General features: G+C 37.6%; 1 protein-coding gene across 1 annotated transcript in view; it reads right to left on the bottom strand.

The window, feature by feature from the left end:
• LOC103145467 (somatostatin receptor type 5-like) overlaps window positions 1–584 on the bottom strand; it is an 8,141-nt gene extending 7,557 nt beyond the window's left edge. The window contains exon 1 of the mRNA XM_007562918.2: window positions 325–584. The gene's annotated coding sequence lies outside the window, so the exon portion shown is untranslated. The remainder of the gene's footprint in view (window positions 1–324) is intronic.
• Between the last annotated feature and the right edge of the window lie 5,416 nt (window positions 585–6,000).

The following is a 6,000-nucleotide window of genomic DNA, read 5'->3' as shown; positions in this document are numbered from 1 at the left end:
CAAAGCGCAAACTCCTTAGCGTGGGATAAATATTTAATTGAGACAAAATTAGTCAAAAATATCTAAAATTAACCCTGTTAGTCACAGATTATGGAAACTAAAGACAGAGCATCTGTAAACAAAGCGCATAAGATTTTTATTCAATTTAATTACCTCCAATCCCACGGCAAATTTCTTATGTTTATAATGCGCAAAGATCCACAAGTAAATGTCGGAATTGGATTCGCTGTGAGATTCACACTGAAGATGTTCAGGGCCTACATACAATTTGTGATTTCACTTCCAGGTATTTTGACATGCTGTGCAGATGGACATCCAGCCTACCTGTGCGCTCCTGCGTCTCCAACGCTCAGGCGGTGATGGGACTGTTCACTCTCACTCCGCTTCTCCCCCGATCCTTGATACAAACACCACTTGTTATCCAAGTTTTCTCTATTTATCTTTAAATCTTCGTGCTCTAACATCCATACTGATGCCCATGCTCAGATTATTAACTTTCTTTAGTCACTGATTCAAAGTTCGTCCGTAGGAAGAATCCAGCACGCTCCTGCGAAGATGGGAAAGCCTCTGCGCAGCGGGAACTCTGTCTATTTAAGTGGGGAAAACGTCACACAGCGTTTGCATGAAACAGTCCCGCCCACCTCTTGTTGTCGACACCTCCAAACACCAGTTGTTGGTGCAAATTAAATGACAATAAGTTCATTTCTTTCCTCTTCTCATTTCAAACCCAACCACCAACAAAAATATACACCTTTCCCTCTTGTATTGATCTAGTCAGATCTAAATGGACGAGTCAGAGTCCTCCTGGAGGTGTTTGGGAAGAAAAGAGAAAAGAGGGTGAATTGTGAGAACAGATGGATGGGGATTTGATGGTAGTAGTCTGAGCTCAAGTCATTAGTTTTATGTTGCGCTCGTCTCTGTCAATGCAGAGTTAGCACCAGGCTGCTGCACATGTGGGCACACAGCATGTGTTTTATTTTGGACTTGTAGAGAACTACAGAGACCCCAGAAATGGACAAAATCTGATCCTCTAACTTGATCAATCAAGTCTGTTTGCTGGTTTTGGAGAGTTTCTTTATTCATCCACTGTTTTTTTTTAATTTGACATAATGAAACCACACTCTGGGGGATCCAAAGTTGTTCCCAGATCAGGAAGGATAACTTATACCTCTAGCAAGCTCCTGGTTCCTCCAGCTTATTCCTTTGAATACAGAGCAGCCAGTTCAACTTCCTTGTGATCATGATTGCAGATCTAATGAGTTTAATTTCCGCTGGTAGGTGGGAAAATCAAGATCTTTGCATTTTGGCTCTGTTTATTCTTTACCACTATAGACCTATCATACTTGTACAAAAATACATTGGAGCAAATATCCTAATTTGCTAAATGCAATCTTCACTCTCAGCCCTCAAACCTACATTTCTCTTTCTATGTAAACTTTAATACATTTTTAATGTAAAAATAAAAAAAACCACATTGTTATCCTATTTGAAGTCATCTGATGCATCATGCTTGCTATCACTAGTAATTATCATTGACCATTACAAAAATAGAAAGGACACAACAGTCCTTAATTTTAAATATTAATGTAACTAAGCAAACATTAAAACATGAACTGCAATACACTCTTGATATAATTTTTTTTTTTTTCAAAAAGAAAATATGAGTATTTCTCTAAAGTTGATCAAATTCCTGTTTGTCATGCATTCTGATGTGCTTCCTTAGAGAAACATCACTGGACAATGCCAAGTGTTGACATTGAGTAATTAGGTATGTTTTCAGTCACAGTTTTCAGCAGCATACTCCAAGTATATCTGAAGATCAGGAAATTGTCCCAGGCTGAGTCCTGATCTCCTTCTGCCTCAGATGTACAGCTCAAGTTTTGAGGTTGTTGCATTTCTTTGGAGTAACGCTAATCCTGTCAATGCAACTGGAGCAAATCCCACTCACCTGCCCACTTATTGACATAAATCTAAAATATTACAGTTTAAGATTGTTAACACAGATTTGTAGTAATTTTTAAATGAAAAATATTTAATAGAAACTCACTTTTTCTTTCTATTTTGAAAATGTAAATTTCCCCTGCCTTTTCCTTTGATATTGTGCAACCCATATGATTTTATGTTGCTGTGTTTACATACTTATTGGATTTGCAAAAGTGATCTAATTTCCACCGACCATGAAAATAAATCAGGTTTACTACCTGTGTGTGCAAGTCGTTGTAGATGGGAAACACCACACATCAGATTGTAATTAGATTGTAATAAGCAGAGTTTAGGGAGGGCACACATGCTCATCTCTGTTTGCTGTTCTTTTTCTTTTCCACAGTTAATTTTTTATTGTGAAAATGACATGTTGAAATACCTGCTCTATTGCAAGAGTTTTTGCTGTCAACTAGAACGCTGCACACCTACTTTTGAATTTGGGGAATTGGTGTGTGGAGACATTTTAAAGCTTTAAAGAGACGAGCATCGATTTTATAATTTCTAATCGACTTGACAGACAGGTTCAGAAAGTTGCTCTGGCCAAATTTGCAAACAACGGCCTTTCTCTGTTTCTCATGCTCTCTGATCTTACTCAGATGAGTCACCGTGGCTCAAAGCGATTGGTATGTCCTCCGTTTCTAAATCGAGCCGCCTATCTTTGGGTTCTGCGATCATATCAAAGTGGTGTCTGCCACTGACAGCTTGAAGCTGGCTGGGATCGATCGCTGTCCAGTTAAATCTAGTCCGAGTTGTGTTTGTGTGTGTATCTGAAACAGAGAGGTCTCGATCCAGCAAAATCGATACTCCACCTTTTGATAGTAAATAAAACAAAGACGGAGATTTTAATGGAAGAGTAAGAAATGAAGGACGCCTACGGCGGCGACTGCTTGGCTAACACCGCATCTTGAGGTCAAAGGCTATAAAAGCAGCCATGGGTAGCAAATACAATCACTCAGTCTGTGTGCCTGCATAGTCTATCTGATAATTACACATCCCTGTCAAATATGGATGTGTCAAGTGTTTACACAACACTTTGTCTCAGCGCTATGTGCCACAATTTATAATTTCAAGACAAGATTGGCTGCCCTGGCTGCCAATCAAATAACAATGCCTTGACTTATTAGCCATGCACAATGAAGCAGCAAAGAGATCCATAGTAAAGACACGCAGTGATCCGCATCACTGCATCTCCTTAGCACATTTATTTTCCACAAATCTGTGGAAAATAAATGTGCTCACGCTGCAGATCTGACCTCCATTTCATATTGAACACATTTTTAAAGGGAAGTTGTGTTCTATTTATAATTTGAATGAAGGCGCTCTGGTCAGATAAGACAAAAATGTAACCTTGTCTTACTTGCAAAATGCATGTGAAGTTTGAAATTGCTCAATCTGGCTGAGTTTGAGGTATTTCTGACAAGGGTAGCAGGAGTTTTAGTCCGCACAAATCTGGAAGACTGAAAACCAGTCACCTGAAGCAAAAAGAAGGCTCTGTAAAGCCCTTCACATCATTTTATGCACCACTTTGTTTATGTCTACTGCATAAAATAATTTTTTTCTTGATAAAAAAGCAAAAAAAAAAAAAGTTTGATGCATATGAATAATTTGCAAAGGTGCTGCGTATGTCAAAACTGCAATGCATAAAATAAATTGTTGCATCTCTTTTATAAGTAAAATCCTATGGATTTACTTTTGCCGCAATTTTGCCTGAAACAAGTGACAAGGCTGTTTGTCCCCAGAAAGACTCCAGATGGAGCTGTAGTCTGCCACAGGCATTACCACGAAAGGCACAAGTCACTTCAACCTCCAGCATGTAGGTTGACAGAAATGACATATCTTTTTATAGACATAGAGATTATGTGCAAATCTGTTCAGCGGATAAAATTTGAGTGTGTCAGATTGACCTGAAGGTGAGTTTCAGCAGCTGAATGCGGTTAACCTCAAAAAATGTTAACCACACATACGCTTAAATCTCATTCATTCAAGGTGAGTGTCTGATTTATTCAGGCATTGTTCCATAATATTCAGTATAAGACAATTAAGATAGGTGATATTTGAATTTCTCTGCATCGAACAGTGGCGTCCTAGTAGGAAGTCATCTAATAGGAAGGAGTAGGAGGTGGATACACAGAATTGAGCTTCTGTTTGCAGTAATGAGGGCGTTGTTGTTATCTGTAATGATGAGAAGCTAAGCTGAAAAGTTGTCTGTTTACTGGTCCGTCTGGATTTCTATCCTCTCCTTTATCTATCTTTATCTTTAGCCAGGAGATATGAATTCTGATAGAAAGATCAAGATTCTGACAGAAGCAGCTGAAGTCAGGGTCATTCATATTTGGGGGAATTTCACGACTTCTCCGATGGTTTGGTCATCTGTTCTGGACACCTCCTGTTCAGAACCTGCTGGGTTGGGGGCTATAAGTTCATTTAGATCTGCAAGCGCCTTGGAAATACATCTGAGATAAGATGATGCTGTTCACAATTAAGTTCTCAGAAACAGATTTTTGAGATTTTGAAGAGACTGTAAAAACTGCGGCTGTGGATATTCGACAAAACGAGATAATCTTTGTAATCGACTGAGTCTATCTTACAGATGAAACTTTATGAATCACGTCTTTCAAAGTGTCTTTTTGAAAAACGAGTCATGAAAAACGCACCAACTCTGACAGAAGCGGACTAAGCTGTAGAGTTAAACATACTGAAGAGAGGAACCACATTTATGTTTAAACAGATAACCAAACTTAGTTCTCCAAAAGTTGGCTATATATATATATTATATTTTAGCTGAGGATCCTCCTGTTGTAAAAGAGCATACTATCTGAGCTTATCAGATTGAAATTTGAACTTTTCTGAGAAAACAATTTGCGTCCATTACAAAGTAATAGTCGCTGCTAAACAGGAAGCACATAAATATGCAGTGCTTTAGGACTTCGTTTATGAGAGATTAAACTACGAGGCTTTATTGTTTGACAGAACTGACATTATAATATTGAGTAAAAGTTTTCATGTGACAAATTTACTTTTATTCTTGTAAAATGTTTGTATACATACATTTTCTTCCCAATTGAAGAGGAAGATGTATGTATGTATTAAATGCAATCAGTATTATGTAATAGATAAAACTACATCTGAAAACATTGAAAACAGATGAACAGATGACATCTAATCCTGTTTTTGAAATCCTTCGCCGTGCTTTTTAGTATACTCCATATTTTTAAAAATACTTAATGAAGTTTCCAGTAAAAAAATAAAGGTGAAAAAATTGATCAAAGAATCTTTATATGTTATAACGACCCAGTCATGGTAAGATTCAAATTTGACGAAGAATCTGTGGCAACAATTGAAAATTAACTCTACCAATCAAATCATACTGAGTTGATTTGCAATGAGACAGGCCATGTGTCTATTTTTTATTTTTTTAATCTACTTACTTTCTGTTTCACAGACTGTTCTTTTAGCTATTGTTCCAGTTCATCCAGGAAGATGTGAATTTCAAAACGCAAAGTGTTGAATTGAATTGTTCCCTTTGTAATTTAAATCAGGTTTGAGTTTGTTGTCCATAGTTTTCTAACCATTTATAGTCTTTTCGCATAAATGCGTTCATTGTCAGACCGACATGAGAAGAACAGCAACCTTTTCACGCTTCAGCTGCTCTATTTGACCCGAGTTCACTCACACAGATTGAAATACCAGGTGACACAATAGCAGAGGGATTAGGAGTCTGATTTTGATGACGTCTTTTAAAGTTTTCAATCGGTGAAAAAAGAACAGAAGTAATTGAAGTCATATTTTCCTTCTTTTCAGCCTTGCCTGAAAAAATAACTATGGAACGAAAAAGGGGAGCTGAAAGGGAAAAATGCCTTTTAAAAGACTCGTCTCAATAAGCTGCAGCTGCTTTCTGATTAAGGGATTTGCTTTTCTACTTTTCCCACAGATGGTTTCAGTCTGGAATGCCAGCTCTGTGTTTTTGTTCTCTTCCTTGTTGCATAATTTTCTCTTTTTGAGTCTGACTTTTCCCAT

Source organism: Poecilia formosa, unplaced genomic scaffold, assembly GCF_000485575.1.
Source record: "Poecilia formosa unplaced genomic scaffold, Poecilia_formosa-5.1.2 Scaffold142, whole genome shotgun sequence".
NCBI lineage: Eukaryota > Metazoa > Chordata > Actinopteri > Cyprinodontiformes > Poeciliidae > Poecilia > Poecilia formosa.
The sequence above is the reverse complement of the archived record's forward strand: the minus strand, read 5'-3'. Positions and strand labels throughout refer to the sequence as shown.